Raw genomic sequence first — 24,125 nt, 5'->3', positions numbered from 1 at the left:
AAATAAGTACAGGCTAAAGACTCTTCCACACAGCCATATAACTAAGGCTCCTTCCACACAGCTAAATAAAATCCCACATTATGTTCTTTGAACTGGAATATATGTCAGTGTAGACTCAGCTAACCCAGTTCAGAGCAGATATTTATTTATTTATTTCAGGGGTCCTCAAACTGTTTAAAAAGAGGGCCAGGTCACAGTCCCTCAAACTGTTGGAGGGCCGGATTACAATTTGAATAAAAATGAATGAATTTCTATACCCACTGCACATATCTTATTTGCAGTGCAAAAAACACTTTAAAAATACAATAATTTAAATGAAGAACAATTTTAACAAATATAAACTTATTAGTATTTTAATGGGAAGTATGGGCCTGCTTTTGGCTGATGAGACAGGATTGTTGTTGTTGTTGTTGTTGTGTGCTTTCAAGTCGTTTCAGACTTAGGTTGACCCTGAACGAGGGCCGGGTAAATGACCTTGGAGGGCCGCATCCGGCCCCCGGGCCTTAGTTTGAGGACCCCTGATTTATTTTATTAACTGCATTTCTATACCGCTTTTCTCACCCTTGGGGGGGGGGGGACTCAAAGCGGTTTACAACATAATAAATGGCAAATTCAATGCCTCACATATATACACAAATATCACATATCCAAATCAATGACATATAACTGTAGAAAATAAACATTAAAACTATGAAAACATCAAGCATAGACATACGCATGAAACATATTATTGCTACAATTAACAATGTAAACTCCTTCTCTTCCCCCCCCCCCCAACTCTCTCTCCATAGCGTTTCAGCCCTTCTTTTTATACTGTGGAATTTTCTGCCTTGATATTCTGGGGTCCCTCCACACAGCCTTATATCCCCAAATATCAAAGAAGAAAATTCCACAATATTTGAACTGAGTTAGCTGAGTCCACACTGATATATATTTCTGTTCAAAGAACATAATGTGGGATTTTATTCATCTGTATGAAAGAGGCCCTAGATGCCTACGTTGCCATATAATCTAATTTAGCAAACAGATAATCCGCGTCTGCTTTGAACTGGATTATATGAGTCTACATTGCCTTTTCTGTGGTGGCCCCTCGGCTGTGGAACGCCCTTCCCATGGAGGTAAGATCAGCCCCCTCGCTAATGGTGTTCCGAAGAAGATTAAAAACTTGGATGTTTGAACAGGCATTTGGTTAATCAGTGCAATGAATGTGACGATTACAGGAATGGAAATATGGACGACGAATTTGGATCACGACTCTAGTTATGAGATGCATTGTGTTGTTATTGTTGTGTAATATTGTATATTGTGCTCTTGTGGTTTTAAATTGTATATCGTGATTGATTTTATCCTTGTTGTAAACCGCGTTGAGTCGCCGGTTAGGCTGAGAAACTGCGGTATACAAGTAAAGTAAATAAAATAAGTAAATAAATAAATAAATATAATCCATTTCTTTATGGTCTGGTACAGGAGAATGTCTATTGGTTTGACACCATGACTGCTTGAATATCAAGCAAAAACAATATCACATGAAAGCTGACTGGCACAACCTGGGGATCACAACCAGACACAGTGAAGACATCTGCCCTTGCACTTTGCTACTCTGCTGCTGAGTAGGCATGCCCAGTGTGGAACACATCTCACCACAGCAAAACAGTAGATATAGCTCTTAATGAGACATGCTGCATTATCACGGGGTGTCTGCGCCCTACACCACTGGAGAAATTACACTGCTTAGCCGATATTGCACCACCTGACATCCGCCGGGAAGTAGCAGCCAATAGTGAAAGGACCAAGTTAGTGACATCCCCAGCTCATCCCGTTTGGGTATCAGCCAGCACGTCAACTACTTAAATCAAGAAATAGTTTTCTAAGAGCTACAGAGACACTCGCTGGAACACCTCAGCAAGCAAGAGTCCAAAAGTGGCAGGCTCAAACCCAGAACCTCAATCAATGGCTGATACCAAATGAGAGACTCCCCCCTGGGCACACAGAAGACTGGGCGACTTGGAAGGCGCTGAACAGACTGCGCTCTGGCACCACGAGATGCAGAGCCAACCTCAAGAAATGGGGCCACAAAGTGGAATCCTCGACATGTGAGTGTGGAGAAGAGCAAACCACTGACCACCTGCTGCAATGCACCCTGAGCCCTGCCACATGCACAATGGAAGACCTCCTTGCGGCAACACCAGAGGCACTCCAAGTGGCCAGCTACTGGTCAAAGGAGATTTAATCAACTACCAAGCTTGCAAACTTTGTATTTTGTTTGTTTGTTTGTTTGTTAAAAATGCAATACAACTGTTTGGCTTGTTCCTGACACAATAAATACACCATGACTTACTCCACTGGATGACACAACCTTAGTGATGTCATTGCTGTATTGTTACACCTGGAAAAACTTGCTTTATGGGGAAAACTTGTCAATTGTTGTCTAAATGAAAGCCTTTAATCTTAGTTGGAGGTAGAGAAACCTCAAAGAGTTAAATCAAAGTCCATTATTTTCCTCCTGTTTCGGATAACTCGAGTGTGAACAGAGGGACTTAATGTGCAAATCAACAAATCAGTTTCCATAACTAATTCTTATGTTAAATTTAAGATTTAATGCCTAAATACAGTGAGATTAGACACTTGTTTAAGGAAGTCTTTACTTCAAGAGATGTGAGGATTCTTTTATTGTTCATATTTTATTCTCTCTGCTCACAGCTTCAGGATGTCTTCAATTTAACATCACTGGAGTTGAAGAAGAGAACATTTTCATCTGCTTTTCCTCCACCATCTGTTCTTTAATTGCTGGTTTTCCCTAAGGAAAATATGCCATTAGTGTTGTGAACCAATTCATTATTTAAGAAAACACTGGTATTTCATGTATTCAAAGGACTTTTCCACATTGCCAAACATTATCCACTGTCAGAAGGAAAGATTTATAGCTGGGATTATAGGATATTTTTCCAATTAACCAAATCCCAAATAGCTACAAAACAAACAAGTTCAATAGAATTGACAGCAGAAGACAAACACACACACACACACAAAAGAAAACATACCCATCCTCTCCTGTTGTTTTGCCTTTAAAAGCACATTCATATTTTAATGCATCTAGCTGTACATGATCTGCTAATATCTATCCATCAATTTATGGTTAATTTGATAAACGCATATCTACCTTTATTTATGAGAGCCACCATGCTATACCTTGCCATGAAAACCCTGTGATAGGGGTAACCCCAAATTAGAAATGAGGCAAGATATAGCAAGTCCATTCAATACCTGCATTGTGCATTTTAAAGTAATATAAATAATCTCTGGTCGTTATTTATTTATTTATTTATTTATTTTGTATCCAACGCATTGCATACATTCATATAAAACTGATAAAAACAGAAGGTGCGCAGGCGGCTAAATATCTTTTGACCAAAAACGGGCAACAGCAACGGCATTGTCTGTAGCCTCCAACAATTCTTCCTCGGTACATGAGGCAGGACATAGTGGACAAGCATACAGATGTGGAGTTGTCTGTTCTGCTCCATAGTCACACATTGCTTTTAAACATCTCTGGTCGTTATCTTTGTTTTCTAAATGTCTAACTGTTCACCTGCCTTTCCAACTTTTATCCTTGACTTTCATCAATAGTTATTCTAAGTCTTTACTACTTTCTGCTAGTAGGATGGTATATCTGCAAATATTAAGTTGTGGGTATTTATTCTTCCAATTTTTACAACTCCTTTCTGAGGGTGCTTCCAGATAGCACCAAATTGCGGGTGTTGTGGTGTGCGAAGAATCTGATGCTTCAGAGGATGAGGAAGGAGATTTTGTGGGATCTCAAGAAGGGCTTTGGGGGATGGAAGTGACATGGAGAAAAAATCACAGTGACAATTATGTTAAAGTGGAGACAGCATGATACATTAGTGTGAGCATTGGGCTACAACTCTGGAGATCAGGCTTCTAATCCCTGTTCAGTCGTGGAAACCCACCTTGGGCAAATCACACTCTCTCAGCCTCAAAGAAAGGCAAAGGTGACCTCTCTGAACATACTTTGCCATGACAGAATTGCCTTAGTGTCACCTTAGGTTAGAAAAGGCTTGAAGGCACATTACAACAAGCATGATAGTAAACATAAGATCTGTTTTGAAGAATTATGCGTTGAATTTCAGCTCCTGAAATTCCCCAGCCAGCAAGGCCACGGTGGGTGAGAGATGCTGGTAAGGTAAAGGTAAAGGTTTTCCCCTGACATTTAGTCCAGTCGTGTCTGACTCTGGGGTGTGGTACTCATCTCCATTTCTAAGCCAAAGAACCGGTGTTGTCCATAGACACCTCCAAGGTCATGTGGCTGGCATGACTGCAAGGAGCACCATTACCTTCCCACTGGAGTGGTACCTATTGATTTACTCACATTTGCATGTTTTCAGACTGCTAGGTTTGCAGAAGCTGGGGCTAACATCGGGTGCTCACACCCTTCTCGGATTTGAACCTGAGACCCTTCGCTCAACTGGTTCAGCAGCTCAGTGCTTTAACCCACTGCGCCGTCGGGGGCTCCCCAGAGATGCTGGTAATTGTCCAAAAATAAGGTTTCCAAGCTCTGAACACAGGCATCATAACCATTCACAACAGCATTTTATTATGGAAACGATCTCATTATTGTTGAACTAATTAACAGCTTAACATTTTGCAAAGCACTCTTTCTAGGTGAGCCATAAAATGGAGATGTTGTGTCTGATATTAATTAATATGATGACAGAATAGATTGTCCCAATAACCTGATGCTATAAAGTTAGAATACTTGCAAGAGCTTATTATGGGGAAAGTGTTAAATATGAGTTCTGCTAGGGTTGTATTGAAAGAGAATCATTTCACCATTGGCTATGGCTGGGAAAATCCCATTGACTTCTCTGTGCCTTATGCATGAATACAATTGACCCCATCTACATTGCCATATAATGTTGTTTGAAACTGTATTATATGGCAGTGTAAATGCGGTCTAAGTGCAGGCTGGCAGTTTTAAAGAAAAAAATATTTCAAGATTGTTAAAGCAAAGGTGGACTATAGGGAGCTCATTATGTATGGGAAGTACATTAAGTTACCTTTTACCATATGTGGTGGACATGCAATAAAGCTAAGATATACTAGAAATTGATGCAAAGTTAATGCCAAATGTATTAAAAATAAGAATTCAATTGAAATCCTGGTTATTTTTATTGGGGTTGTCAAATGAGCAACTTAGGTGTGTTATTTTTAAGATGACACATTTCATGATGCTGGCTGCAAGGCTGTTTAATGCCCAGAACTGGAAAAAATAATCATTTCCCTACAAAATAAGAATGATTTTTTAAAAGTTTTGAAAGGTTGGAAATTGATAATTTTCTTCTTGAATTTGAGATAAGTCATGGTATAACTTCTCAAAGGACTGGGGATTATTTTTATCTTTCATAAAGAAGAAAGAAGGGAAGATCACGCTGGCGGGGTTTGAAGACTGAAATATTTTCCTTAGACTTTAAGCCAGAAGATGTAATTTTAGTTCAGCAGAATAAAGAAGTTTTACATACTTTAATTATACTGTCTGAGATTTGGAGGGTGGGAGTCATTTTTATGTCTTTTATGCAGGGGAATATTAAGGTAGTTATTTGTAGTATTTATCGGGTTTTCTACTGTATTGTTAGTGTTAGTACTTTTGCAATGTACCATGAGTGTGTTTATTATAGTGTATTGTTATGTTGTTTTATATGCTAGCAAATATTATTTTTAAGGGTGGACAAAATGCAAGCTTCATGTAACCACTAGGCTTGAGCACGGATCTGTTTTAAGCCGTTTCCTTCGTCCAATCTGGCTTCTTTGGTTTGTTTGGGTGCCCGTAATGGTCCAAGCGTCATGGATTCCCATCAGTAACATGGACCACATGCTGGCCGATCTCAGCTCCTCCTCCTCTACTCAGCAACACAGTTTAATCTTTTTTTAATTTTAATTTATTTTCCTTTGTTTTCTCAATTCTTTTTATTTAGTGGGACTGACAGAGTTGGGGATGTGGGGGGACGGGTAGGTGGGGGGCTTGGGAAAGTCACACCTTTAGCTTTTTTTTTTCTCTCCTTCTCTTCCTCTCCATCACATTCTTCTAAAAGATAATTGTGGTTTATTTGTTCAGTCGCTTCCGATTCTTTGTGATCTCATGGACCAGCCCACACCAGAGTTCCCTGTTGGCCGTCACTACCTTCAGCTCCTTCAGAGTCAAGCCAGTCACTGGTTATACTGATCCATTTAGTTTTCTTGGCAAGAATACTGGGTTGGGTTGCCATTCCCTTCCCCAGGGATGATGTTTGGTCTGATCTCTCTGCCATGTCTTGGGTGTCCCTTCACGGTTTCGCTTGTGGCATCACTGAGGTGCTCAAGCTCCAGTGCCTTGCCAAGCCAGCAATCCTTTATTGGAGCTAAAAGATAATAACTTTTATTAATCCCAGCAAGCAAAGCATTCCCTGAAAACTGCTAAACTACTACCACCTAGTTACTTATCCTCTAGAGTAGAAAGGAAGCATTAAACCCAAAGCAGAAAGGAGATTGAAGCATGCCCACTCCAGGCAGGGCCTGCAGTAGAGAAAAAAAGAGGGTTGTTTTTTTAAGGAAGCCACTCTTCCTTCCCTTGAAATGCCTTGGATGGAAAGCTGCGTGATTGCTGCAGGGAGAGAAAGTGTGTGCCTCTCCTCTAGAGTAGAAACAGCTTTAATGAAGCATTAAACCCAGTCTCCTCTACAGACAGAAGGGAAAGGATTGCAGAAAGAGTGGCATCTTAACTCTGATGCTTTTAATCCAGGTCTTAATAAAGCATATGGAAGGGGAGTTTGTGGGAAGTCCCCCTCCCCTCCCATAATGGGCCAGATGGGGTGCTTTCTTAAACCTATTGCTGACACCCAGGCTCCCTTGAAGGAAAAAAGGAAAGGCTCCCAGGAACAGAAAGGGGAGCCTTGTAAGTTCCCAATTGCCACCAATCCATTGGATCTAGCTGTGTTTTTCAGCTATAGACAGAAAACGGTTATCCAGCTACCCAGCCATTTTCGGGAGGTGCACAAAGATGGATATGAGGGTCTACTGATATCCGGCCAGCAGAAACTGAGGTTCAACCGAAATGTGCAAGCCTAGTAGCTACCTGCCGCTTTTAAACCCATGGATGTCTTATTTCAGCAAATATAGACCGCAGAGAGCCAAAAATGCCTTAAAATGAGACAAAATGAATAAATAAATAATAAAACTTTATTTATACCCCGCTACCATCTCGGGGCAGCTTAAATGAGGCCAAGCCCAACAATGCAATACATCAATATACAACAAAACACAGCAATAAAATATAAAGAATAAAATACAATACAAAACCGTTATAAATAGTACATCAACAATATAAAATCACGACATTTAAGACGAAATCAATCTCAGTCTTCTTTCAGATGTGAGCAGGTGTTATTGGCCTTTTCAGGAAAACAATTACCCTCTCCACACCCAAAAAGGATTTCCCTCCCAATACTGAATTGCCAGGAAACACCAGTCTACATACAAGGCTTGCGGGGCAGATTATGGTAGGAGTTGGGAGCCAGTGTGATGTTGGGCTGAAATAGGCAGCACCCCAGAGAAGGAGGGATGGCAATAGCCATCGGGTCCAAGTTGTTGCCAGTCTTGAACACTACAACCAAAACATCCCTAAGTGGTGACCAATGTTAATAAAGTCCTTGGATATTGTGAGCTGTCATCAGTTGCAGATGTGTTATGCTGTTTGAATTCCTGCTGTAACATCCAAACCTGATTTTATTAGATCAAGGTAAATTCCACGAACTTCGAATGTGTCTCTAATACCTTTCCATTTTATGACCTCCCGCCTTGGATATTGCAATATATTTTGCCATTTAAGGACATCTTAAAAGAAACCTCATTAGCTTTCTCTTGCTTCCTTTCAACTGGGTAAATGTCACTTTCGGAAGTTACACTACGTAACACGATTTTTATTCCTGGGTTATAAATGTCATTTCCTAATTGAATCTATCATAAAAACATGGAGAAGGTTTATTAAACTGCAAAAACTTTGTTTTTGCGGAACATCGTACAGCACACTTTGCTATAGTTTTTCAATTAATATCCTCATTGAGTCTCAAACAATTCAACGTAGTTTGTGGAAGTCACAAAAATGAAGTTTCTGGAGTATAACAACTACTTTCATAGTAAGTGCCTCATAATTAAACAGTAAACAACACTTTCAAACCAGAAACAAAATATTTTTCAGATTTGTTTCATAGTGTTGTTATCAATGGGAATTCTATGGGAACCACGGAGCATAGTGGAGGAGTAACTTAAGTTTTCTCTTTATGCATTTGCTTTCCAACGTGATACTGTAGGAGTTTGAGCATTGTTCTTCTTAATGGCCAGAAGAAGGCAATAGAGAGCTTTTCGCCAAGTGTGCAAATAAAATACAAAGACAAAATCCAATGAATAAGAAGTATACCCTGAGCTATTTATTTATTTATTTATTTATTTCGAGGTTTTATATACCGACCCTCTCACCTTCAAAGAGGGATTCGGACCGGTTCACAACATGTGTTAACATACAAAAAATATACAATAACAACACAATGCCACTTCATTACACGGTTAAAATATCAGCACTATACACGTTAAAACATTATCATCACAATTAAAAGAGCCAACTCGTCCAACACCATCACAATCCCATTCATCATCCTCCTTTCATGTGGGCAAAGAATTAAATCAGTTGTCAAATGCCGCGTTCCACAACCAGGTCTTTGTTAGTTTCCTGAACGTCATGAGGGAGGGGGCAGTTCTGATCTCTAATGGCAGGGAGTTCCAAAGTCGAGGGGCCACCATCGAGAAGGCTCTGTCCCTTGTCCCCACCAGCCGTGCTTGTGCAGGCGGAGGGACCGAGAGCAGGGCCCCTCCAGATGATCTTAGTGGTCTTGATGGTTCGTAGGGGAGAATACGATGCATAGTATATATAAGATGCATAGTATATATAAGAAGTTTTTTGTGTGAAAAGGCTCCAAAAAGGAAATTGTTATTTTTTAAAATGTCTTTAGAAAGTTTCTGAAAGCGAATATGGTGCAGTGCTTTGAGGCTGAATCTACACTGCCATATAATCCAGTATCTGATCCCATACTATATCTGCTTAGAACTAGATTATATGAGTGCACAGTTCAAAGTTGACCATCTGAGATCGGAAACTGGATTATATGGCAGTGTAGATGTGGCCTCAGGTTGCAGCAACTGAAGTAAGCCAGGGTCAAAGAAGAACAGTGGAAGGAAGGAGAAGGAGGGCCTTCTCTATGGTGCCCCCCCCCCCCGACTCTGGAACTCACTCCCCAAGGATATCAGACAAGCCCTACATTGGCAGTCTTTAGGAGGAGCCTGAAAACATGACTGTTCCAATGTGCCTTCCCTGAATAAACTATCACTTGCAAAATATCCTGAGAAGCACTTTAAATAATAATAATAATAATAATAATAATAATAATAATAATAATAACTTTATTTGTAGCCCGCTACCATCTCCCCAAGGGACTCAGTGCGGCTTACATGAGGCCAAGCCCACAGCACATAATAAACAAAAGCAATAACAATAATAAATACAAAACAGTTAAAATAAACTCAAAAACAGAAAATACACAGTAAGCAATAAACAATAACAATTACCCGTTGGGTTGCTCTCTACTTTTGGTTTAAAACCCTCCTACTAGTTACATCCTTTGTTCATGTCCAGCATTTATTTTTTTAAAGTTTTAACTATTACATCTGGCCCAGCCATAGGTTTTTTAATCATTGTGTGTTATTGTCTACATGTGAGTTATATTAATTGTATTGTTTATTTTGCTTATTGCTTATTGTTTTTATTGATGTGTTGTTGGGCTTGGCCTCATGTAAGTCACTCCGAGTCCCTTGGTGAGATGGTGGCGGGGTATAAATAAAGTATTATTATTATTATTAAGGAGGGAGGAAGTGGGAGATTTTTAAAGCAGCTGGAAAAGTGGGAGAATGGAAGATTAATTGGGACTGAAGATGTCGAACAAGGCCTCTTCTGCACTACCATATAAAATCCCGATTATCTGCTTTGAGCTAGATTATATGGTAGGCTTGTCCAATTTGTCTGGAGGGCGATTTGTTTTTGCTATCTGAATTTCTTTGGATACCCAGATCCGTTTTCAGGTACCTCCCGAAAATTGGCTAATGGAAAAATCTCTTTTTGACTAGGCAACCGGAAGATCCGGCCCATTGGCAGGAATGGGGAACTTATGAGGATCCCCTTTCCCTTCCCGGGTTCCTTTCCTTTCTTCCTTTCAAGGGAGTTTTCCTTTTAAGGAAGCACCCTTCCTAGACTCCTTTTCTTTCTTCCTTTTGAGCGAACCTGGATTTGAGGAATGGAGTTAAGGAAGCATACGCCATGTGCTCCCAAATAGAAGGGAAGAAGCTGCGCCCAGCAACCACATGGGCCGTTTTGGCTGGAAAAAAATGGTGGGTGAACCCTTACCATTATGGCCAACCGAACAAGCTAGATTGGCCTAAGGCAGTGGCTCTCAACCTTGCTAATGCCGTGACCCCGTAATGCAGTTCCATATGTTGTGGTGACCCCCAACGATAATATTGTTTTCGTTGCTACTTGATACCTGTCATTTTACTACTGTTATAAATCGTAATGTAAATATCCAATATGCAGGATGGATTTTCATTTACTGGACTAAATTGAGCACAAATACCCAATATGCCCAAATGTGAATGCTAGTGGGGTTGGGGGGAGGATTGATTTTGTAATTTGGGAGTTGTGGTTGCTGGGATTTATAGTTCACTTATAATCAAAGAGCATTCTGAACTCCACCAGCGATGGATTTAAACCAAACTTGGCACACAGAATTCCCATGACCAACAGAAAACACTGGAAGGGTTTGGTGGGCATTGACCTTATAGTTCACTGATATCCAGATGAGTGCTGTGGATTCATGCAATGATGGATGTGGACCAAACTTGGCACAAATACTCAATAGGCCCAAATGTGAACACTGGTGGAGTCTGGGGAAAATAGACCTTGACATTTGGGAGTTGTAGTTGTTGGGATTTATAGTTCACCTACAATCAAAGAGCATTCTGAACTTGACCAACAATAGAATTGGGTTAAACTTCTCACACAGAATCCCAATGACCAACAGAAAATACTATGTTTTCTGATGGTCTTTGGTGGCCCCTTTGACACCCCCTCACGACCCTCTCAGGGGTCCCGACCCCCAGGTTGAGAAACACTGGCCTAAAGGAATTGACCAAACTGAATCCGTACACAAGCCTATTATATGGCAGTGTAGACTCATATAGTCCCATTCAAAGCAGATAATGTAGATCTGCTTTGATAATATGGATTATATGACAGTGTAGAAAGGGCCCTAGAGCTGCTCATGCACAGTCAGGAAGCATAGTGGGAAAGGCAAAGTATGCACCAAAGTGTGAGCAAGGGCTGCTACTGCTTTTGAGATGGTGATGATGATCATGATGTGTTATCGAAGGCTTTTGTATCCAGAATCACTGGGTGGCTGTAGGTTTTTCAGGCTGTATGGCCATATTCCAGAAGCATTCTCTCCTGACGTTTTGCCTCCATCTACGGCAGGCATCCTCAGAGGTTGATGATCATGACAATAGTCCAGCTCTTCTCAGGCTTTTAATAGGTGCCATTTACAATCTGCCAAGCCTTATCCATGTTTCCCAACCTGTGTTTCATTTCTTTGTCACTCTGGACTGTGACATTAAAACTGCATTAAAATCAAGCACTGGCTCTTCCAAAACATGAGTAAAATGCAATTTCCCCCTGTGTTTATGAGTCAACAACTCCGTCATTCCATTCCTGTCACTGTTAACACCCAAAACACAGCTAAATGAGTACGTTCTGAGTTAAAGCAAAGTGATTTATTTGGGGGACAAATTTAGTAAAATACCCCTTTCCCCAATCCATATGTTATGCAATCTGGGTATTTTTGTATACGTACATCCCTGCTGTCTATTGTTGAGTTCCTGAAAGCTAGTAATAAAAATATAATAAAGCAGTTGCAATGACTGCATAGCCTCCAGATGACTAAGGACTTTCCCCCTGGCCTTTTCCTTTTCTTTGTACGTCAGCACTTGTTATGTTTGTTTTGCGGGCTACAGAATGCTTTGTCTTCAGCTAGAATGGAAGTGGGTGCAAAGAGGTCTACAGCAGGTGGGTGTCGGATTGTGTGTGTCATTCGTAGGAGGCGGACGTCAAAGGACGTGGGCTTGACTTTGAGAGGTTTTATAATCCAGGTTCTTAACATCGAGTTTCCTGGAAAAGCAAGAGCAAAGGACAACCTTGGAGGGCCTTTTTTTAGCTCACTCTGTGCCATGGAAGTGGCATGGCATCAGGATGCATTTCATCAAGCTCCGTTGCTTTCTGCTGGCTTGTTTGCTTGATTACACGGGCAACTAAGGACTGCTATAGCTCCAGATTTCGGAGAGGTACAAACTCTGTGGCAAACTGACTCCAGCAAGATAGCTCTCAAATAAGTAAATATATATTTATTTTAGGTATTACAGGTTCATAATATTTAGGTCCAAAATCACAGTTGAGTAATACCTTATTTGGACCAACTAAAATGTGATCAAAAATGAGAAAGTTCTTGAACTCTTTGGTTTGATATTGGCCATGAAATAGGAACTGATTTGGGATTTGTTTTTTCCTTGTGAACCAACAGGGTTATTCTTGTATTTTTTAGATAGGCAGATAGATGGATGGATGGATGGATGTGCGGCTAGACAGACAGATAGATCGCTGGATGGATGGGCAGACAGAAAGATAGACACCTGGATGGACGGACAGACAGACAAACGGTTGGATGGATGGATGGATAGATGATAGATAGACGGATGGATGGATAGATAGATATTTTAGTCCAGTGGTTACTAACTAGCAGAGATTTGTTGGATCACTGGACTTTAGTGTTAACTTGCTGAAATGAAAACTAGATAAATGAACTTTGTGGTCAAACTTTTTAAAAGCATTTATTTCTAAAAAGACTTTTATTTTATTTTTTTAATGCATGGATTTTTGTGGGGTCCTCAATTTTGCACATAGGTAAAGGTTGTCCTCTGACATTAAGTCCAGTCATGTCTGATTCTGGGGTGTGGTGCTCATCTCCATTTCTAAGCCGAAGAGCCGGCATTGTCCGTAGACACCTCCAAGGTCATGTGGCCGGCATGACTGCATGGAGCGCCATTACCTTCCCGTCAGAGCGGTACCTATTGATCTACTCACATTTGCATGTTTTCGAACTGCTAGGTTGGCAGAAGCTAGGGCTGACAGCGGAAGCTCACGCCGCTCCCCGGAATCAAACCTGTGACCTTTCGATCAGTGCTTTAACCCACTGCGCCATAGGGGCTCCATTTTGCATATATATATATATATATATATATATATATATATATACACACACACACACACACACACACATATATATATATGCATGCTGGAATGTGTCAAGAGGAGGGTGACTAAAATGATCAAGGGTCTGGAGAACAAGCCCTATGAGGAGCGGCTTAAGGAGCTGAACATATTTAACCTGAAGAAGAGAAGGCTGAGAGGAGACATGATAGCTATGTATAAATATGTGATAGGAAGTCATAGAGAGGAGGGAACAAACTTGTATTCTGCTTCCCTGGAGACTAGGACATGGAGCAATGGCTTCAAATTACAAGAAAGGAGATTCCATCTAAACATGAGGAAGAGCTTCCTGACTGTGAGAGCCATTCATCAGTGGAACTCTCTGCCCCGGAGTGTGGTAGAGGCTCCTTCTTTGGAAGTTTTTAAACAGAGGCTGGATGGCCATCTGTTGGGGTGCTTTGAATGCAATTTTCCTGCCTTTCGGCGCATGAGTTCTCTTCCAACTCTATGATTCTACTTTAGCCATTGATCCCATGAATCCACTTGGCACTTTCAGCCAGATTCAGACTGCTATGTGTGTGCGCACATACATAGAGAGAACTCTTTGGCATTGTTTTCTACTGAACATTAAATATTGCCCTTGTTTTCTTATTGAATAACATGTTGACTAGAAATATTTTGCAGAGAAAATAATGAAAAGGTTCTTTCTCTTCCTAGGGAAGGGTGTGATGTGCAAGAAAATAAGTGGCAGTACTTAACATTTTTATTCTAAACTTTATGTTTTGCTTGATATCAATAGAAAGTGGGATGCTGCCAATTCTTTTGTTAGTAATACTTATTCTAAAGTGCCGTAATATCGAAGGTGGGCTTGTTCTGTACTTTTATTTGTGAAATCTGGAGGAGAACAAAACCAGGTTATTTGAAAGCTTAGCAATATGACATTTTGAAATGATTAGACAAATAGTCTGTGAGAGTAATATTACTCCTCCTCGGTTGCTTCTTTTCATCCCAAGGAGATGTATCTGGGAAATATAGTGTCGTGGGTTGCACCCTGTGCACTACTTGCTTTTTTATTTCATTAACTCTTTGTGGTGTATTTCCTTTGAGTGCCTGGCATTTTGGCCAACATTGCATTCAAAAACTACTATAGAAAAATGCATAACTTGGGGCACATGGATATTAGACTTTGAGAACTATTTCACATAATTCCTAAGCTCATTTTCGTCATTTCATTCCTCTTCATTGTTGTACTTGTTGAACACACATGGCACCTTTTCGACTTCTGGTTAATAAGGCACCTTGTCACAGTACTGGCAGCATGCTTCGTTATGTGCGTAGTGCTGTGAGAGTCATGCTCCTCTTCACCACTTTTTGGATTGCAACTCCTAGCAGCCTTAATCCAAACAGACAATAGTGAATAATGTTGGGGAGTATATATCATCATCTGGGGGTTGCAGGATTTCGACTCCTGTGCTAGTGGTTGCACAGTAAAGTGCAAGAAACCAAGACATTTATATAATGGAGTAAGCACATAGATATGTTGGAATGTTTTATGCCAGGGATCTTCAAACTTTTTAAGCAAAGGGCTGATTCATGGTCCCTCAGACTGTTGGGGGACCAGACTATAGTTTGAAGAAAAAAATTAATTCCTATGTGCACTGCAGATATCTTATTTATTAAAAAAGGTTTTCCCCTGACATTAAGTCCAGACGTGTCCGACTCTGGGGTTTGGTGCTCATCTCCATTTCTAAGCTGAAGAGCCGGCTTTGTCCATAGACTCCTCCAAGGTCATGTGGCCACCATAACGGCATGGAGCGCCATTACCTTCCCGCTGGAGTGGTACCTATTGATCTATTCACATTGCATGAACTGCTAGGTTGGCAGAAGCTAAGGCTGATAGAGGAAGCTCCTGCCCCTCCCCCCAGATTCGAACCTGTGACCTTTCGGACAACAAGCTCAGCAGCTCAGCAGTATAACCAACTGTGCCACCAGGGGCTCCATATTAGATTATTTATAGTGCAAAAAACCCATGAAAAACAATATAATATTTAAAATGAAGAACAACATAACCAACATAAATTTACTAGTATTTCAATGAGAAGTGTGGGCCTATTTTGGCTGATGAATAGTGAAGTTAATTAGGGTTGTTGTTGTTGTGTTCCTTCAAGTTGTTTCAATCTTAGGGTGATATTTATTGGAGGGCCGTATCCAGCCCATGGGCCTTACGACTTCATTACATGGGTTGCTGCAAGTGTCGTAGGACACTTGCAGCACAGCTGATCGATGGAGCCCCATTCTGCCCATCACACAATACACAGTCACTTCCAGTGGGACTCTGTAGAACAACTATGGTGCAAGTGTCCTACGAGGCTTCCAGTGTTCCGTGAGAAACAACAGGGCCATTGCAGGGAAAAGCCATGTGGTGGCACTTCCCCCATGTGTGATAGGAGCCCCCGGTGGCGCAGTGGGTTAAATCTGAGGAGAGTGTGGATGAGCTCCCTCTGTCAGCTCCAGCTCCCTATGCCGGGACATGAGAGAAGCCTCCCACAAGCATGGTAAAACATTAAAACATCCATGCGCCCCCTGGGCAACATCCTTGCAGACAGTCAATCCTCTCACACCAGAAGTGACTTGCAGTTTCTCAAGTTGGGGAAGTGTAGTTATGGGCGAGGCAGGATGCTGGGATGTCAGTCAGATAATATTGTATTAGTTAGAAATGCAACTCCATGTGATTTACTCTGTGCATGTGAAAAATTCTTCTTTCAGAACTTGTCACTGAAATTCACTGATTAAGTAGTGGGAATCGCTAAAGCAGCTGAGTCAGGGCCATGTGACAGGAATGATTTTCTGCATCATTTCCTTTTGTCCCTGGACATGACAGATAACCAGTTTGGGTATATAAAGAGTGGAGAATGTTTTACTCTGCTAATCACTAAGTTGCTGGTAAAGGACTGATGTTTGGCTGTTTTTGATCTGCTTGCCTTGGCACATTCTGTACCAGCACAGCATTATAGTGACAGTAATTTGGAAGTTATGAATTATGTGCCTACCTGATGGGGTTGTGATTGTTGATTCCAACCCATACTGTCATGGGGTTGCCCCACTGCCTCGCCAATTTGTCCCTGAGGCTGAATCATAACTCTGGGGCTCATCAATGTGATTAGGTCCTCATGAAGTTGGATCTGGCCAGGGTGGTCCATGCTTTAGTCACCTCCAGATTGGATTACTGTAACGCACTCTACGCGGGGCTGCCCTTGAAAACGGCCCAGAAATTTCAATTGGTACAACGGGTGGCAGCCAGGTTACTAACCGGTGCTTCTTACAGGGAGCGGTCAACCCTCCTGTTTATGAGCCGCCGCAAACTAGCCTCCTGCGAGAGCAAACTGTGCCAGCAGGTCCACGACGTCATAAGACTCCGCCTCTCTCTCCGCCTCTTTCTCCTCCTCTTTCTCCGTGCCAGCGTGGTTTTTCCTTTGCTAGGGCAGCTATGCCAGCGTACTCTCGCTGTTGGCAGAATTCAACAACGAGAGTACGCTGGCATCGCTGCCCTAGCAAAAGAAAAACCACGCTGGCACGGAGAAAGAGGCGGAGAGAGAGGCGGAGTCTTATGATGTCATGGACCTGCTGGCACAGTTTGCTCTCACAGGAGGCTAGTTTGCGGCGGCTCTAAGGAGCTCCACTGGCTGCCGTTCATTTTCCGGTCCCAATTCAAGGTGCAGGTTCTTACCTACAAAGCCATGAAGGGTTTGGGACCCGCTTACCTGCGTGACCGCATTTCTGTGTACGAATCTACACGATCTCTTTGATCATCTGGAGAGGCCCTGTTCGCGCTCCCATCCCCATTGCAGGAGCGATTGGTGGGAATGAGGGAGAGGACCTTCTCGGTGGTGGCCCCTCGACTCTGGAATTCACTCCCTAAGGACATCAGACATGCCCCAACGTTGGCAGTCTTTAGGAGGAGCCTGAAAACGTGGTTGTTCCAGTGTGCCTTCCCAGAATAAGGAAAACTCTTAGCAATATGTCCTCAAATGCACTTTAATATTGACTTAGGATTGTCTGTGCGCCCTTATCTTTCCGTTAAAACCCTATCCTAGTTTACCGTACCTTGTTTATGCCCAGCATTTTAAATTTTAATTTTAATTATTACATTTGGCCCGGCCATAGGTTTTTAAATGTTGTATGTTATTGTTATTTTTATTGCTTGTTGTGTATTTTTGTTTTTGAGTTTTTTATTTTAACTGTTTTGTATTATTTGTTATCACTTTTGTTTATTGATGTGCTGTGGGCTTGGTCTCAAGTAAGCCGCACCGAGTACCTTGGGGAGATGGTAGTGGGGTACAAATAAAGTTATTATTATTAGTTTGAGGACCCCTACTTTATCTGACTTTACCCCCGGTGGCGCAGTGGGTTAAAGCACTGAGCTCCTGAGCTTGTTGATTGAAAGGTCGCAGGTTCGATTCCGGGGAGCGGCGTGAGCTTCCGCTGTCAGCCCTAGCTTCTGCCAACCTAGCAGTTCGAAAACATGCAAATGTGAGTAGATCAATAGGTACCGCTCTGACGGGAAGGTAATGGCGCTCCATGCAGTCATGCCGGCCACATGACCTTGGAGGTGTCTACGGACAACGCTGGCTCTTCGGCTTAGAAATAGAGATGGGCACCACACCCCAGAGTCAGACATGACTGGACTTAATGTCAGGGGACTACCTACCTACCTACTTTATACAAGAATGATTGATAACTGGCAAAAGGAGGACGAAAACGAGGAGGCAGTGACAGACTGTATTTCTAGGTGCAAAGATTACTGCAGACGCAGACTGCAGCCAGGAAATCAGAAGATGCTTATTTCTTGGGAGGAGAGCAATGACTAATATCGATAAAATAGTGAAAAGTAGAGACATCACACTGGCAACGAAGATCCGCATAGTTAAAGCAATGGTATTTCCCGTAGTAACCTACGGATGTGAGAGCTGGACCTTAGGGAAGGCTGAACTGTGGTGTTGGAGGAAAGTTCTGAGAGTGCCTTGGACTGCGAGAAGATCCAACCAGTCCATCCTCCAGGAAATAAAGCCCGACTGCTCATTGGAGGAAAGGATGTTAGAGGCCAAGATGAAGTACTTGGCCACATAATGAGAAGACAGGAAAGCTTAGAGAAGACAATGATGCTGGGGGAAATGGAAGGAAAAAGGAAGAGGGGCCTACCAAGGGGAAGATGGATGGATGGCATCTTTGAAGTGACTGTCTTGACCTTGAAGGAGCTGGGGGTGGCCACGGACGACAGGGAGCTCTGGCGTGGTACATCATGGTGGGTTTTGTGTAAATGGTCTATGGTGTTTCTCATTACCCTGTCCTATAACTCAGCATGTTTTATATTATGCCCACAAATAATCACTACAGAATCCATAGTCAATAACCTGTTCATCAATTAAAGCATTTATTTGAACAATGTTCAGTCATTGTCTTTGAAGGCAGTGGCATCAGTAGGGTTGATGGCAACTGGTGATGAAATTTGTAGTGTTACCCCCACTTTCTCCCTTCTGTACCAGATCAGACCACAAAATAGTAGCTAGAATACCAGAAAAAATCTGACCAAATCAGTGACAGTAAGAAGATAGCAGCAACAAAAACCACAGTGTGCGTGTAGCACTAGCAGATGAAACGATAGAAGCATAGAGTCATAGAATCCTAGAGTTGGAAGAGACCTCATGGGCCATCCAGTCCAACCCCCTGTCGAGAAGCAGGAATATTGCATTCAAAGTACCCCTGACAGATGGCCATCCAGCCTCTGTTTAAAAGCTTCCAAAGAAGGAGCCTCCACCACACTGCGGGGCAGAGAGTTCCACTGCTGAACGGCTCTCACAGGATGTGATTCAAAACGTCACTATAATTGGATAGCAGTGATAGCACTGACTGGAGCACATGCAGATTATTAGAAGGTTGAAAAAAATAAATCGGCACAGAGTTTTAGCTTGATGCAATACATGTAAGTTGGGATTGTGACTTTTTTGTGGTTATATCTAACTATGAGGATTTTTAAAAATAAAAAAATAGTTTTCTGCTGGAATATTGCACAAAAAATTTATAAACCATTTATTTTGGTGTCTGAGGTCCCATCCATTGCTGTTTCTATCCACCTCACATCTGCCTAGTGATGCCATTGTTTGAAGAATATGTTTTAACTCAGTAGTCCACAAAACCCATATCACTGATGGGGAAGTATTTCTTCCTCTTGTCCTGGAAATAGACATCAACTGCTGAAATATACACATATTATTTTTGAGATGTGATAAACATGTTTCTAGGGAATCGTTTCTGACAGATATGGCACTGCCCCGCGGGCTTTCACACAAAGTCACTGACAGCCTGTCATGACTGCCTGGCATCAGAAGGCAAGGCTGCAAAATATTTCTGCTGGTTAAGGAATTCACTCTTTCAAAATCCCACTGGTATGAAGAATCTGGGCTCTATACATTAATGGTCACTCTGTATCTCCATATTTACAAAAGGAAGGCAATAATGAGGAACAGATTGCCTTTTTGGATTACATCTACCAGAATATGGATTTGCAAAGGAGCTCTCTGGTTGAGGATTACAAATACCCCTCCCTGAAATACAAATCTCATGTTGCCATGAGTTAAAGTTGAATAATAACACTATAACTGTGTAATAGGGCCCTCAGGATGTCTTAGAAATAAGACAATGTCCCCATTTAACTCAATGTGGTTGCCAAAAGTTCTAGTTTCCTTCGGGAATTGCCTGCTTAACCCAATGGTGAGGCATGAAGGAGAGACATAGTTCCCCAGCTTTTCCTGGAGATACCAACACCTGAATGATCTACCTGCGAAGTAGATGTTCAATCCACTGAGCTAAAGCTTTTCCAATGCCAGATGATGATGAAAAGGTTGTACTGGCTAACTTGGTTTAGGACAACTAGTTGGGGAAACTACCCATGGGTTATAAAACTATATTCGAAGTCGGTCGGGCTTGCGAAGGAGCCCAGCTCTGCCGACAGCTAAGAAGAAAGCTCCTCAGTCCCTGTGACAAAGCATCAAAGATAATAAGAAGTTAGACAAGCAATGTAAGTGAGAAGGTAAGTGCTACCCATTAATTTAATTCACTTAAGGCATTATTTAATCATCAGCTCATGCTGAAACAAGGGCCTTGCAAAGCGAGTGAAATCCCAGAGGCAGCATCCTTTAGAAATGTAACTTTTGGAAGCTAAATCCCAAGAGGAGGCGATTCTGCAGAAACTTCCTGTGGTCCAGCAGTGGAGCATTGAGCAGTTGTGGGAAATCTCAGGTGGATAGTTAAAGCTTACTTTGCAAAGGCAGTTGAAAATAGAAAGCTCTTACTTACTTACTTACTTACTTACTTAGGCGATCCCTCGTTGGACGAGTAAGATGGTCTTCCATTATGGATTTCCTTGTGGGTCCGTATGTGGCTGTGGAGCCCTATTCTTGCTCTGCATCTTCTTCCGCAGTGAGGGCATTGGTTTCCAGGTGGGAGGCGGTCCCGGTCGGGGTTGGCTTGACGTGCTTTACTCCTGGCACGTTTCTCTCTTTCACCCTCCACTCGTGCCTCCTCAAATTCTGCAGCACTGCTGGTCACAGCTGACCTCTAGCTGGAGCGCTCAAGGGCCAGGGCTTCCCAGTTCTCGGTGTCTATGCCAGAATTTTTAAGGTTGGCTTTGAGCCCATCTTTAAATCTCTTTTCTTGTCCACCAACGTTCCGTTTTCCGTTCTTAAGTTCAGAGTAGAGCAACTGCTTTGGGAGACGGTGGTCAGGCATCCGGACAACGTGGCCGGCCCAGCGGAGTTGATGTTGGAGGACCATCGCTTCAATGCTGGTGGTCTTTGCTTCTTCCAGCACACTGACGTTTGTCCACTTGTCTTCCCAGGAGATTTGCAGGATTTTCCGGAGGCAGCGCTGATGGAAATGTTCCAGGAGCTGCATGTGACGTCTGTAGACAGTCCATGTCTCACAGGCATATAGCAGGGTTGGGAGGACAATAGCTTTATAGACAAGCACCTTGGTCTCCCTACAGATGTCCCGGTCCTCAAACACTCTCTGCTTCATTCTGGAAAATGCTGCACTTGCAGAGCTCAGGCGGTGTTGTATTTCGGTGTCGATGTTGACTTTGGTGGCGAGGTGGCTGCCAAGGTAGCGGAAATGGTCCACATTTTCTAATGTTACACCATTAAGCTGTATTACTGGCATTGGAGAGGGATTGGCTGGTGACTGCTGGAACAGCACCTTGGTTTTCTCAATGTTCAGTGACAGGCCGAGCTTCTCGTATGCTTCTGCGAAGGTGTTTAGAGTGGCTTGTAGATCTTCTTCTGAATGCGCACAGACGACATTGTCATCAGCATACTGGAGTTCTATAACAGATGTTGTTGTAACCTTGGTTACCAAGGTTACCAAGAAGGCTCTACACTGACACAGGTCACAATAAAGACTTTGGTAGAAAATCTGATATAGAAATAAAAATTTCACAGAAGAAAACTGGACCTCTCCTGGCCAAGCAACATCTGAATATATTTAAAATGATAAACGTTATTAATAAGATTTATTTTAGGAATTATTATAAGGTTATTTTTGCCAAAGTCTACTGGAAAGAACCAGATTTTGCCTCCTTATCCCAACTTCTCCTCCTGCTGGCTACTACTTTTGTGCTTTGAACTCAGGCCCCTTCCACACAGCTGAATAAAATTCCACATTATTTGCTTTGAACTGGGATATATGGCAGTGTGGACACAGATAACCCAGTTCAAAGCAGATATTGTGGAATTTTCTGCCCTGATATTCTGGGATATAGGGTTGTGTGGAAGGACCCTCAGTGTGAAGCAATTGAATTAAGCTGAGGACAAAGCAGGAAAACGGAGGTAGAAAGACAGACATTGTAAGGCCCCTTCTCCAGGTTATCAAAGCAGAAAATCTACATTTGATTTGAACTGGATTATCTTAGTCTACACTGCCATATAATCTGGTTCACAGCAGATAATATGGATTTATACAACTCTATGAAAGGGGCCTAAAACAGCTGGTAAAGTGGCATGGTAATGACTGAAGCAGGATGCCTTTACCATCTACACTGAGGAAATAATGCAGTGTGATACCACTTTCACCACTATGGTTAAATGTTATAAAATTATTGGAGTAACAGGTCTTGAAGGAGCCCCCAGTGGCTCAGCCACTTAAACCTGAGCTGCTGAACTTACTGACTGAAAGGTTGCCGGTTTGAATCTGGGGAGCGGGGTGAGCTGCTGTTGTTAACCCAGCTTCTGCCAACCTAGCGGTTCAAAAACATGCAAATGTGAGTAGATCAATAGGTACCGCTCTGGCAGGAAGATAGTGGTGCTCCATGCAGTCATGCTAGCCAGATGACCATGGAGGTGTTTACGGACAACGTCAGCTCTTCAGCTCAGAAATGGAGATGAGCACCAACCCCCAGAGTTGGACATGACTAGACTTAATGTCAGGGGAAAACCTTTACCTTTTCTTTAACAAGGTCTTGAACCTCCTGTGCCAAAGAATACTGGTGCCCGGCAAGCTACAAATCCTAGGATACAATAGCATTTAGCCAGGTAGTTGAAATGGTATCAAACTGCATCAGTGCTACACTATAGAGGAAACCTATGGGGAAAACATTTGGAGAATCTAAAAAACATGTTTGATTTTTTATCACCTGCATCACTACATTATTCTTCTTTTCTTCACCCCTCAGGGAACCATTTGACAGGCAAATTCAGAATCTACCCAGCCTACCGGTGATATTTTACCTTGTTTTTGAACAATATTTCCCTTTCCCCAACGTATGCCTGCATTTATCTCTGCAATCCACTTCCCCAGATCTGTGTTTGTATCAACCACACTTGCTTATTATTGTCACGCCTGTGTCAGTAAGCATCTGTTGATAATTTGAGAAGCTGAAAGCATGTGGTTGGGAAATCAGTTGCCAATGCTGTGAAAAATGGGGAAAGATCACTGCATTTCAATATGTCCTTTATTTTCCGGAATTATAGTTTAGCCCGAACGTGTTCTGGCACCTGAACGATGAAACTCTCCCCGATCAAAGGAGGCTTGTCACGTCTGCTGAGATGAAAGGAGGCTGGTTCTTCCCCTTCTCCGACTCGCCCCCCACCCAACTTCCAATAATGACTTCCTATTATTTTGAAATAATAGTTGATAATTACCACCGAGGCTTTTTGTTCATCGGAATGTATTTTGGTGGGAATCTATAAGGGAGCCATGGTAACGATGTCACAAACAGCAGAATTATGAAAAGCCATAGACACAATGGGACCAGACAGACAGGAATTCTCTCTCTCCCCCTATATTCGTGACAGTTCTAAAATGCTGCTTTTTGGGAAAAAATCGGAAATTTTCTTTTGACCTCCGCCCGAAATGAATTCTTCAGTTTCTTTTGTTCTTCTTTACCCTTTGCAGAAATGTGTGGGTTTGAGGGGATTTGGGGATAGGCATGTTGGGGCTACAGAAATGCCGAGAATCCAGTATCATTTGCTCTTAGCATTTCACAGATGAGAACTGGAATACAATGAACAAGCAACACCAGAGTATGATCAGCTGGGCCCACAAGGGCGGCTCAACCCATTACGCACAGTAAGCATTTGCAGTACAGTTGATTTTGCCCAGGGGCACTCTTGAGGCGCTCTTGGGGGGAAATAGACCTTGACATATGTGAGTTGTAGTTACTGGGATG

The sequence above is a fragment of the Anolis sagrei genome, chromosome 1 (genome assembly GCF_037176765.1).
Source record: "Anolis sagrei isolate rAnoSag1 chromosome 1, rAnoSag1.mat, whole genome shotgun sequence".
NCBI classification, from domain to species: domain Eukaryota; kingdom Metazoa; phylum Chordata; class Lepidosauria; order Squamata; family Dactyloidae; genus Anolis; species Anolis sagrei.
The sequence above is the reverse complement of the archived record's forward strand: the minus strand, read 5'-3'. Positions refer to the sequence as shown.